The sequence below is a fragment of the Haliotis rufescens genome, unplaced genomic scaffold, assembly GCF_023055435.1.
Source record: "Haliotis rufescens isolate VD_foot unplaced genomic scaffold, xgHalRufe1.0.p SCAF_18, whole genome shotgun sequence".
Classification (NCBI taxonomy): Eukaryota; Metazoa; Mollusca; class Gastropoda; order Lepetellida; family Haliotidae; genus Haliotis; species Haliotis rufescens.
The window spans coordinates 6,361,294-6,375,364 of record NW_025963868.1 but is presented as its reverse complement, the minus strand read 5'-3'; the positions used below and the strand labels follow the sequence as shown (position 1 = coordinate 6,375,364).

Genomic DNA, 14,071 nt, shown 5'->3' with positions numbered 1-14,071 from the left:
TACAAATCGACACAATTTCTGCCAAAAACAAGGCAGTAATTCATTATTTACCTATATCTTCGGAATCAGGATTTCCATCTCGTAAATAAACTAAAGTCTGTGTAAACACCTTATTATCACGTCACTCCAACGTTATGTGACAACGTAATCACAACGTAGCAAAATTACGTTGTGGAAACGTTGTGCATCGGGCGCCATGCAACGTTATGATGACAACGTTTCTCATACGTTGGTGCGACGTCAAATAGTCTTCATCGCGAAAAGCGTAAAAAACAAAGGTGTTTACTCGAAATAAACTACATTTTGGCAGAAAATTACAATAATGTTAGATTTGGTTTTCACTTTTCAGCAACCCGTGCTTGTCGTAAGAGGCGATTAAACAACAAACAATGACAATAACATTTTCGCCATACATGCATGATTCGCACTTTCATCGTTGTTGAAAGGTTGTGGATTGGTAACGTCGTGATATAACGTTGTAACAACGTTATTTTAACGTCGACCTGCAACGTTATTTCACAACGTAATAACAACGTTGCACATTCACGTTGTGAAAACGTTGTGCATTGGACATCACACAACGTTTTGTAACTACGTTTCTGAAACGTCGGTGAAACGTTATTGAGTTTGCTTCTCGATAGAATAGAATAGAAGGAATAGAACTGCTTTATCAAAATCAACATGAATTTGTCAGAAAACCAAGTTAGTAATGCATTACCTTTCTATATATTCGGCATTTGAATTTTCATCTCTTAATACTAATATTTCGAGAACGTAATTGCGTATATCTGTGACAACGTTACAACAACGTAGCAAATTAAAGTTGTGATAACGTTGTGCTTTGGACATTACAGTACTTTTTGTAAATGATGTTTAGGAAACCACTTGTAGATCTACCATCTCTTAGTGTTATTTTTTTTTAAACATATATATCTATTAACGAACTAAATGTTGTCACAAGCAATATTACAGTTAAAAACAATTGGCGCGTATTTTTTGCGGCGTGAGAGCGACTGCAGAAAAGTTTAGCCTGTTGCCTCGTGAAGTGACGTCAGAATGACGTCACATTGTCGCGGAAGATTTGTTGTCACCAGCCATCTTAGCTCAAACTCACTCTGGACATAATATATTACAAGCAACGTGATTGTGCAGCAACTGGAACTGGACAGATGATCTGTGAATTCGATTGAGGTAAGTTAATTTTTCAAAAATAGTCTCCGCTTGTTGATATGTTTCTGTGCATGCAGTGCGTCAAATGATCTAAATGTATCGTATTATTCAGAAGTGGCAGGGTTAAGAATGCAGTTTGCCGGTCATTTTCACTGAGCGTCAGTGTTGATATTAATATGATACACAGAACTTGATGATAGAGGTGAAGGGGGCCCAAGACTTTTTTCCATATTATTATTTTATGGATACCAAGGGTAATTGCCAAGGGCAAGCGGTATATTTTTGACCAGAATTCAATCTGGTGGCGTTTTGTGGCCGTCATATTATGTTCGGGTTTCGTTCGTAAGCGTGTAGATTTGTAAATAGGCCTAACTTATGCATCGCCTACTGACCGCACTGACAGTTATCGCCATTTCTTCTGTGTTATTTCTGAAATCATTACTATTTAAAGTTTACATGTACTAATCTTCTGACTTTGATTTTTGTGCAACAATGTGGCTCATCCAGGCCATGGGAAAGGTTAAGTAGATTTCTCTTATACAGCGAAAAGAGGGAATCAAAACAATGGAAGTATTCAGATCGACTCTCTGTAGGCTGCTAGTTATAGCCCTAGTCTAAAGTGATCAATGATGTTATGAAAAAAATCGTATTTTCGGGAAGAGACAGAAACATACTTGATGTTTCCGAAAAGGCCTAATTAGAACTGACTGAAGTAGCCTAAATGTGGATCATCAGGTTGTTGCTGCTGTCTATAAAGTTTATCATAGCAAGGTGCTTATCATGTGTATTTTTATTATTTCCGAAAAAAGAATCAATTCATCATTTTCCGATAACTAGATCTATGTCCGACTCCTTTCTAATGAAAACGAGCAAAAGTAAAACGAGTCTCTCGTCGCGCGCTATAACGGGGTGTTTGCGGTATTGTCCTCTCTGGTGATGATAAGCTAGTCGATAGTCAAAAGTTAAATATCACCATATATTGTCAGTGAGTTGGTCATCGTTTGTTGATTATTAAAGTGAGATAGGTGTAGCCAATGTGCACCAATGAAAAATACAATGGAATTGATAGCAACCATATTCTTTCGGTTTTCGATCTGCATATGTTGCCACGTAGGCTACCATACTACAGAATTATATTTAACGATATTCAACTGTATTAGATCTATGTTAATAAACGTAGTGACAAATAAATTTCAATAAATATTTAGAGCTGTTTCAACTTCGTCTGGTATTGTATAAGCTATTGCATTTTGTTTATTTCCCCATGTTTCTAATCTTTGTAAATGTTAGAACATATATAACTATCCTGGCATATTAATATGGAAAATATTAAGGTAGATCTAAGTATTAAAAAAAATCACAGTTTTAATTAGGATAAATACCCCAAAGTGTTAACACTTTTATCACTTATTGGTGGGCCAATTCATAATTCAAATTCAACATTCTTGCTTCAAATATGGGAACTATTTATTCTATTTGGCAATATATATTTTTCATTTATGTACATATTTTTCAAATAAGGTTTTAGAAACTTGGCCATGATATTCACTTGAATCAATAGTTTGAGTGTACAGCAGAAAGGTAAAGTTACTGCTTTTGAAAAACTACAGTTGATCTGTTGACTGATAAAACTATTTGCCAATATTACTATCAGTTACATCATACTCTATTAGTCTAAGTAAATGGGATTTATCTATACAGTACTGGTTTATTTAAGAATGTGATACTTTGTGGTTTCTGTTTTTCTTTCAGGTGAAAACAGTATTGTGGGAGCGTATTTGTTTAAAGTACATATCACTGACAGAAAGGTATGTCTGATTCAATAATATATACAAACATCTTCAAGATTTAAAATTTAGATGATTCTTATTTAATTATACCCACAATCTAAAAGGGCACCAATGATTCAGTGCTAAAAGCTTTTCTGCTTATGTATGATCCAAGAGCATCATGGTATTAGTGTCAGCGCCTTCGCACTTTCAGCAGTTTTTAACAGTTTAAAGACTGACATCAGACATCAAAACATTATTTTGAGGAATGCAACCGTTATTTTGTTATGTCAGAAATATGTCCCTTGCCTTGCCATTTTATAACATTTGTGTCATTTTTTATTCAGTTACCAAGGCATAAGGAGAGACTGAGGATACAGTTGAAGATCATCCCTGTGACTTTTCATTTGAGGACTGAAAAGGCTCCCCAGCAACTCAGCCCATGTTCTGACTTGTCATTTAACAAATAAATAAAGGTCACCTCAACCAGAATTCTATTGTCATTTCGTTTACCTAATGGATCTTAGGACATCAGATGCATAGACTATTCTGTTTGTCGCAGTGTTGCTCTCAATGCTGAATGTATGAGGTAAGGCCAAGAAAATTTAAATGTTTCAATTTGTGCAGGGCTTATTGTTTGATGGTTTTTAATTTGCAAATTCGTGGGAAAATCCAATATCTTTTAATTGTGTTGAAACATTTGTGAACAATTTGCACATAGCCTTGAAAATTGTTTTGGAAAATGAATATTATATTACCAAATTGTACATGTAATTTAAAACATTTAGATTTATATCTTGGCCGTATTTCAAACTCTGCCAAAAGAGAGTGCATTTCATTGACTTGCTGTTTCATGGATAGGGTTAAAGTGAATTCAGTTTGCAGAATGTATTTCTTGGTACCTGACGTCTTAACTAGATTGGTACAAACTTTTCAGGCTGCCTGGGAGGTATTGAGGAATAAAACAGGCGTTAATCTACATGGACATTGCAACAACGTGCTGCAATGCCTGTAGTGTCGCCATATGTAAACAGTATGCGATACCTACGTTGTCGCGACGTAAAAAATGGACGTTGTGACAACGTCTTGATTTGGTTGTATTTTGGTTTACGCACAACGTTGTAGCAACCAATCTGGGAGTCTACAGAATTACGTTGTGACAACGTAACATCACAACGTTGTAGCAACGAAAAGTAAACGTTGTCACAACGTTGTAACAACGTAGAAATGTTGGCTGGGTACGTTGTCGCGACGTTTTGGTTAAACGTTGTAGCAACGTAATAAATGGACGTTGTGACAACGTCTTGATTTGGTTGTATTTTGGTTTACGCACAACGTTGTAGCAACCAATCTGGGAGTCTACAGAATTACGTTGTGACAACGTAACATCACAACGTTGTAGCAACGAAAAGTCAACGTTGTCACAACGTTGTCACAACGTAGAATTGTTTGCTGGGTAGCCCCTGTATAATGAAGCACAAACTGTTTGAAATCACCCACCCTCTTTACAGCGCCTTATGCTAAAATTAATCCAGCAGGCAGGGCTAAGAAGTGTGAAAACAATTCAACAGGCTAAAGGTTAATTAACAACTTCGGAAATATCTCCCGCCACACTGCAAACACGAAAACGTCGTTTTTTCCCGTATATGGTCATTGGACGGAAAAACGACGTTATTTGGACGTTTTCAAGCCATCGTTTTTCCGTCCAAATAACGTCGTTATTTGACATCGGAATTTACTGGGAGAGGAAGATATCATCAAGCTCCTCCCTTTCTTGATTGACATTGTCAATCAAGCAACAGCGTCTACCGGTATTTCTACTTCTCAGATTTCATTGGTCAGTTCTCGCGCGTTAGATTACAGGCTCAAGTTTGACGCGGCACACGAAGCGCTTAGCGGAAGTACAGAAATCAATCGTTCTGCGCATGCGGATTGCTTAATGCCTTGTCGAAATTTTCCGTTCTGTGCATGCGTGATTTCGCGAATGGTTTCCTAGGTTCACCACAATTTGACAATGATTCATAAACACAGTCTCGTGATAAATTCGGAATCGTATAGGGTCACTTACATTTATGGCACGTACTTGATCGTCACGCGTTTCCAATATACAATGATAACGGTAATAATTTTAGTCAAAATACGAGTATTTAGCAATGCACAAGGCTCAGTAGTCTGCCTTCAGACCCTGATACAAATATATATCAAATACAGCCCATACAAGTCTATAATGTTTGGCAAGTCTAGATTACTGCAGTTTCAGAAAATGAAAAGAGTCACTGGGCTCCCTTTTATTATATTTTTATTAAGATAACTAAACAATTGATTTTTCTGTACGATGTTCATTTCAGAGACTAGATGTTAGTCCAACGGCTCAGGAACGTCTGAGTACAGGAAAAGGATTACTTTCGCAAATCAAATACGCAAACGAACATCAACCGGCTTGTAAAACTTATTTTTGTAGAAGGTGATCTTGGTTTTTATTGCCAGATATTATATGCATATACATTTTTCAGATATTGCTTTTTTAAATGTTTATTAATAGTTTTGAGGCTAATTGATAGGATTCCACTTTCTCATTTGAACATGACACTTAAGCAGTGTCCTGTTAATGTACACAGATTAGTTTCAAATTCCAAACTGGTGATGTCTATTCAGACTTATGCTTAGTCTCTAAATCTGTATAGGGACCCGAAAGCTTATTGTATGCTATATAGCCATATGGAAGTGGACCGGAATTATATATATGATTGTATTCCGGCCGATTGTGTTCTTGCATTTACTTTTAAGTCAGGAAAAAAGACTTAAAAGGGGAGTTGTGGAGTTTAATTATTAAATGTTGCCTATACACTAATCTGGACGTGATACTCATTGTTCTATTTATGTCATCATATACACATTAACGCATGTTACCGTTCTAAAGTCTCATATAACCTTATATTGTTCAAAGTATCAAAGTTTAATCAACAAAATCAAGGTCAAGAGCAGCAATTTAAACAACTGAAACGCCTAAACACTAGGCTGTTATCAAGCGCTAGTGCAGACGTGATGCATCGTAAAAACTGTATCGAGATGTCTTCAGAAATGCAATTTCTTTCAATATTTATACTACTATGTAACTGAAGCTTATAGTAATTTTCACCTCCTGACCAGTTGAACTTCTTAGTGCATTCTGATGCCATTGTAAAATTCCAGGCTGCCCTTCTTTCTGAGAGATTTTGACGGATGAAATCTATTGCGTTATAATAATCTTTGTTTGCTGATATTTAATATGTACTTACTGAAAATATTTACGATATTTTAAACGTGTAATTCGATGCATGCAATGCAATGTGAACATGAATGCGGATGCACGAAGGCGGTTATAGTCATAGTTATACTGCGATGGATGTAGGGGAATGGTAGGAGGATGTATGTATGTAAGCACGAATACCGATACATGAAGGCAGATATAGTTATAGTTCGATGGATGTTGGGGAATGGTGGGAGGATGGATTATGTATGAAAGCATGCGCATGGATCCATGATGGCTGACGTAGACATTATGAGATGGTTGTAGGGATAAGGTGGGGAAAGATGAATGCGATGTGTGTGTGTGTGTGTGCATGTGTGCATGCGTGCATGCGTTGTGATACGAGGGTTGGCGAACATGTAGTGAGTTGATTGTGTAAGTAAGTTAAGTGGTTGAGGATGTGGCAGGTTTGAGAACTTGGGGGACTTGTTGTGCCTGTACTGATGTCTTTTGTTTCATTCACTTATAGTACACACACACACAAACGGACCTAAATAACCTGGACAGGAAATACTGCTGGTAGCCTCTGGTCAACTCAGCCGCGCCACCGCAGAATGTTCGTCCAACTATGCAGGGGGCATTCTCAGTAGCTTCAAACGTGCTGAAATGTTTTCGCCTTGCATCCAAGATGGTCGAAAATTGAAATCGTATGATATTTGGCTATTTTAGGTCGCTATCTCTTTTCTGATTACCCAATAAAGTCAATTCATAGTAACACGGTTGTGGAGAAGCTTACAACTTTATAACACTCATTTATTTCATTCCAATAGAGCTACTCTGCTCACATAAAGTTTTAGTTATTATGTCACTGTTTTATTTCTTTAAAACTATATTACGTGTTCATCAATAACAATTAAGATGAAATTCAATTTCCGATACAAGTTAATGAATATGTGTGTTTTACATCAGTCAAAGACCAACGTTGTCCGGTTTGATGACACACAATCTACCAGGTAGCCCATTGTATTCACCCGATCCACATTTAAGTCTCTACTGTGGATATTCACACTAATTGTTTTATTAAATGTATCCGCGATACTCAGTGAGAAACTTGAAATAACTGCCTTTGTTCTGTAAATCTCACCAAGTTTCAGCTTTCGCCTCTTCCTTTGTGGAATGAGGTTTCACAGTTGTAAAATGATCTCTCTTATCTGTCTGTACCATCAACTTACTGCCCTCACCCCCTGCAGTTTTCCCGTCCCATATTGCCAAGCAGGTGACCCACAAGGAGGAATACCGCCCTCCCTCAGTCCAGTTATACTGTGCCTAGCACAATATGGCGTGAATACGTAGCCTTGTTGTGGCTAAACATTTTGTAACAATTTGGCAAACTTTCATATGTAAACAGCAAATATAATTCAGTTATATTTCATCTTAATATATCAGTTGAATCCCACTTGACCTATAAGACCGGGTTAGAATAGATCTTCAGCAACCCATGCTTGCCGTTAGAGGCGACTATGCTTGTCGTAAGAGGCGACTAAAGGGATTGGGTGGTCAGGCTCGCTGACTTGGTTGATGAATGTCATTGTATCTCAATTGCGTGAATCGATGCTCGGGATATCAATCACTGGATTGTCTGGTCCAGACTCGACTATTTACAGACAAGCGTCATATATCTGGAATATTACTGAGTGCGGCGTTACAAAGAACAACAAAAACGGAAAAAAACGGATCCTACTTATTTTGTGGATACCATAACAATAAATCAAGCCATTAGATCGTTTGAGCTGGCATGAATATAAAAAAAACAAATAGCAAGTCGACAGTCATTATTCTCTCTGTTGGTCCCACGTGACAAGTTCTTCATGAATACTGTAAATCATGAAATGAACGCAATAATAAGTCTGCACATTCATGCGAGTATAGAACCCTGGCCTAAAATGCGTCATGACATTTATGAGAGTAGCCTTGCAAAAATCACTGTAGACTCACAATTCAATAATGTAGTATTGGCTGATAGACGTTCGACCGAATAATATCATTTGCTAACGTCAACTGTTCATCTAATTTCCATTAATGTATGTTACATAGTTAATGTTTTCATTTTTAATATTTCTTCACTGAATGTATAGTGTGGAGGACTACTTCAGTTGAGGATAAGTAACATAAATAATGATGATATTATTATGATAGTATTGACATTATTATTCCGTATATTATTATGTTTTCATATTAAATATAGAGAAAGAGGTTTGAGATTGTGGATATTACTTTGTAGCATCAGAATTGTTAACATAATTCTTAAAGATGTTATGTTTTTGTTTAATGCCGGTGTCCCGGTATAAACTCTCCCCCGTACAAATTCTCCCCCCGGAGATTTTATACCGGTACAGATTCTCCCCCGGAGAATCTGTTCTGAAATAAAATCTCCCCCGGGCGGATATGTTTCGCGCCCCCCTCAGTATAAAGTCTCCCCCCTGATTATTCGGTTTGTTGCAATGTCTTTAAGTACTATATTCTTTAAATAGTTATCTTTAATGTAAGGAGGGTTACTTTAAAAAATAGATTATGAAATATGGTCATAATGAATTGATATTTCAGCATATTTTATTTGGTAACTGTACCTTCCATCCTAAAATAATTATAAGACATAATCATACCAAACAAATTTGAATGAAATGACTTAATGTAACAAATACATGTACGGTTACTGTTGTAACAGAATTAAGAAATCTTTTTAATCCTCGAAAACATTCGGTTTTAACACTAACTACGTAAAAACTGTCAATATATCCACGCGCGCCTCCAGCTCAGGCTGTCCGTTATACTCTGATTTTAGATCTAAAATATATTCCTTAATACAGGCTACGATATGAAAATGATATCAGTGTAATATCAGTGGCTCGAATATCATGGTGCAAGCAGGTTTGTGTTAAACATACAACATCATACTATCTAATTCATCACTGATTAAATCTACTTTGTCTTAAAACTGCGTACGTTTAGATATATAATCTTTAAATCTGGACTATGCAAAGGTCCTGGATTCGGATGGATATCACCGCAGCAGAAGGGAAAAAGTAAAACTAAGAATGATAATCGGAAATTATATAAGCAAAGTAACCAAAAATATAGAGAAACGTGTATCATCTTCCCGAAATGATTAGCATGTAGAATAGATTCAAAACACCCACTATCAGCCTGTATTGAACAACATCAACCGGCATCGACAAAGCAAAGTGATCATGTAATTGTTACAATTGGGCTGGCGGTGAATCTGAGAAGGGATTCATACGTTATATACAACTTAAAAAAATATGATTATGAAAAACGAAAGGAAAAGTGCCAAACCCCCCCCCCCCCCCCCCCCCCCACCCCCCACCCCACCCCACCCCACCCTAAAAGAAAAAAACCCGCAAAATCAATACAAATATAAATCAACAAATAAAAACAACCAACCACACACACACAAGTAACTAAATGTATATTTAGATAAATATATAACCCAGAAAAAATAAAGGAGAGATTAAAATAAATAAAGTTAAAATAAGTTTATGAATAATCAGCATTGATTTTGACTCCATAAACTGTCATAAAGTATTCATAAAGTATCAGGGGTCATTTAAACTTGCAAAATGATTGACATACCCCTTTATGGAGCGAGGATTGGGCTGTTTGCCCATCCGATTGACTGATATTACAACATTCACATGGTTTAGAGTGAGTGAGTGAGTGAGTTTGGTTTTACGCCGCTTTTAGCAATATTCCATCAATATCACGGCGGGGGACACCAGAAATGGGCTTCACATATTGTACCCATGTCGGGAATCACACCCGGGTCTTCGGCGTGACGAGCGAACGCTTTAACCACTAGGCTACCCGACCGCCCCCACATGGTTTAGAACGGTACAATGAATGGTAAAGCATGCAAATAACACTAATACGCGATATTTCATGAGAAAATATCATATCTCCGTTAAAACATAAAACCAATATTTATGAGTCTACATATTGATATAAGACTTTATCACTGTATCCAATTCCAAAATTTTAGATATAAACTTTCGGACAGTTCAGTTCAAAATACTTCAACCTTTAATACATCACAGGATTTGTAGCTAGACGACGGGAATCTACAGTCTTGACTGTGTGTTTTCTTTGATGAGAATGTTTCTCACTGACCTTAGCGTGTAGGAGTGTGATATCCTGGGCAGGAAATGACAGTGTTTTGACATTAATTAACGTGTTGGACATCCCTAATTAACCTTTACTAATTCATGTTAAACCAACACTGGGTGTTTTCTGGAAGTGGACAATCGCGAATGCCATAGGGCTGACACGACACGTGTTAATAACTGTCCTAGAACTTCTAAAGTTATTAAACAATCTTTATACCTAACGACTAGCATATAAACTAAACATCGTCTCTATCAGAAGCCAGCTAAACAACCAAACAATCAAATTTAAAAAACAAACCAAATTCTTAGGACTTATTTTCGATGAACATCTCACCTGGGATGCTCACATCCAAAACCTAACAACTAAATGCAGTAAAGACCTAAACAGCCTAAGATGCCTAACTTGCTCTAACTGGGGAGTTTGAATACTATTCCTGTTGGTTTTTCTGAGTTAAGGGAGAAGCCCCATTAGTCAGCCCCTTGTTGTATTTTATTTAGAGATTTTTGGAGTAAATATTGGGCCATTTTAATGCTTTTAATGCTTTTAGTGCGGATCATCCGCGAATTTTGATGTGTTTAGTTTAGGGGATAGGCCATCGAATAGATCGTTTATCATTATATGGAAAAGGGTGGGGCTGAGGATACTGCCCTGGGGAGTGCCATTTTCTAGGGGACATTGGTCCAATAGTGTTTGGTCTATACCCACGGTTATTTTATGATTGTTTAGGAAGTCCTGGATGTAGTTTATTATTTGACCTTTGAGTCCTATTTTTTAAAGTTTTTGTATAAGCCCGTCGAGCCATACCATGTCGAAAGCTTTAGAGAAGTCTAAGAAGATGCCAGTGGTATATTGTTTATTTAGTTGTCTTCTCTTAATATCTTGCTCTAGTCGGGCGAGGTTATCTAGGGTTGAGCGGCCAGGAGTGAAACCGCTTTGATCTGGGTTTAGTGCCTCAAATACAATCACACTGCCTCCCAATGCACATACCCTAAAACTAAATGTAAAAAATGCGCGCAAACAGACTGCCCAGGCACATGCACACCCTGGTGCATCCACTGCAAATCCATCCAACACACTTCACTTTCAAACCAATGCCCACACAGACACACATTCACCCAGCAGGCCAACAAACACATAAACATAGACACGGCCAAAATTCAACACGAAAATTTGCTACACCCGCATCCGAACCACTCCTCCCTACACCACACCCAAACACCATCCCACAAACAAACACCACACCCATAACCGACAGCTCTGTCTTGGGCCCCTACCGAACAACTGCACCCACCTCACACACACAAGCAGCCACTCAACCAACCACGAACCCTCCCACATCTCAACATAGCCAAAACATCAACCCCAGCATGCAAAACAAACCACAAAACGACCGCCACAACACGACCCTCATCCAAGCACCCTACAGCCCACATGGCAACAACACTCCCCCACAAGCAAGCACAACAACAAAACACAAACACTAAGAAATCCACAGCTACACCAATCCCACAAGCACCTACACAACCCTCCACATCGCATGCCTCCCCTATGGAAACTCAAACAGCTAAACCTAATCTAACCGATGACGAAGATTTCCTCCACTACTGAGGAAACAATAGACACTACTCCAACTAAACAAACCAAACTTCCCTCTCAGCCCCAAAAAGGAAGAAAAAACTAAACCGCAAAACTCCCCAACCAGCTAACATCCAAAACCTAAATAACCTCACCTTACTCCTAGTATACATGCATAGTCAAAACTCACCAAAAGCTGGCATGAAATCCTTACACAAAGTAGCTTTCAATCTAAAATTAACCCATCTTCCCTTCTTCCTCTTTAACCTCCATCTAAAAGAAGTCACCGAATAAAATAAAAAATGAAAATAAATCACCAATCACCCGAACCCAATAATGGAAGGAGTAACTATTTGTCAGTGGAACGCCAACGGACTCACCTCCGACGGCCATGAACTAAAAACTAAATTTAAACTAAATAAAGGCCCTCACATTGCTTGTATCCAGGAAACCATATTCTCAAAAAAAATCCAAATTCACACTACCTAACTACAACTCAGTTAGAACTGAGAGAGCTAAACCAAAAACAAGAAGAGCCGCAGGAGGACTAATCATATTTATCAGGGAAGATATAAATTACGAAGAAATAAAAATAGACACGCCAAACCTAGAAGCCAACGGCATTGAAATCACATCATATAACCGAAAAATAAACATAATAAATATATACCACTGGGTGGAACAAAAAGTCCAACCTGAGGATCTAAACAAACTACTCAAAATAAGCGATAAATCTACTATATTCCTAGGAGACTTTAACGCTCACCATCCTACATGGATCATAGATGATAAAATAGATAATCATGGCAAATTAATTTCCGAATGGATAGAAACAAACGACCTAGTACTCCTAAATAACAACCAACCCACGAGGTACGATAAGATAAACCAAAAAATGTCGGCTATCAACCTAACCATATGCACCGCAGATCTAGCTCAAAGTACTCAATGGGAAGTGCACGACGTCCCGCTAGGTAGTGACCACTTCCCCATAAACATAACCATAGGAAATAAAACGTACCAATCCAAACAGAAAACCAAGAACCAAAATTCCATTACAATAAAGCTAACTGGGACCAATTCCAAGATATCTGCAACGAAGCTAACTTAAACGAAATAGAAAATAATGATCCAGAAACCTATTGTAGAAACCTAACAGACTATATAATAAACACAGCCAAAACCTCCACCCCCTTCAAAACATCTAAGACAGGCTAGGCAAACCAACGGTACCATGGTGGAATGAGGAAATAGAACAGACTAGACGAAAACGTAAATCAGCCTTCAATAAAGCAAAACGCGACTACAAATATTTAAACATAGCCCACGAACTAAACCACCACTAGTCCAAGTAGCCAAAATTAGAGACTGGAAAAAAATCTGCGAAGGTATAAATAACCGTACAGATGCCAGAACGGTCTGGAGCAAAATCAACGCCATAAGAGGCTTAAAACGACATAAAAAAACATTAACAACTCAACCAACCCTGCCCAAAAAGCAAATAATCTCGCCAACCACTTTTCAGCCGTTAGCAGTAACACCAACTTCAGCCAAAAATTCCAAGATAAACTTAAAACAAAAAAACAAACCCACAAAAGAACCAAACAATAACAATCTAGAAATAAACCAACCCTTCACAATGGAGGAGCTCCTCTATGTAATCCAAAACAGGAAAAAGGGCACAGCCCCAGCATTTGACCTAACTTCTTACCAAATAATTAAAAATCTCCCGCTAAAACTACTCCAGGCACTACTCAAACTATACAATCTCATCTACCTAAACGGACAGGTTCCTACTCCCTGGAAACAGGCCCAAGTCATACCAATCCCTAAACCTAATAAACCAGCTAATCAAGCTAACTCATATAGACCAATATCCCTAACTTCAAACTTATGCAAAGTAATGGAATCAATGGCTAAAAATAGATTACAACATTACCTAACCCAAAATAACATCAACTATTGAACTGCATGGCAAGTATTTATAAAACGACAGGGGGAGGAAATATTCTGGGGGGGAGATTTTATTTCGTAGGGTGGGGGAGAGTTTATTTCGAGAGGGGCGGAACTGTACCGGTATAAATTCGCCAGGGGGAGATTTTATTCTGGGGGCGAATATATTTCGTGACACCGCACTCAGCAACTT

At 37.8% G+C, this 14,071-nt stretch overlaps 1 long non-coding RNA gene across 1 annotated transcript; it reads left to right on the top strand.

Moving 5' to 3' along the window:
• Positions 1-1,147: 1,147 nt before the first annotated feature.
• LOC125381510 lies at positions 1,148-3,425 on the top strand. The gene is made up of 2 exons (XR_007221829.1): positions 1,148-2,978; positions 3,287-3,425. It is a non-coding gene; the product is annotated as an uncharacterized LOC125381510 (long non-coding RNA).
• Positions 3,426-14,071: the final 10,646 nt, after the last annotated feature.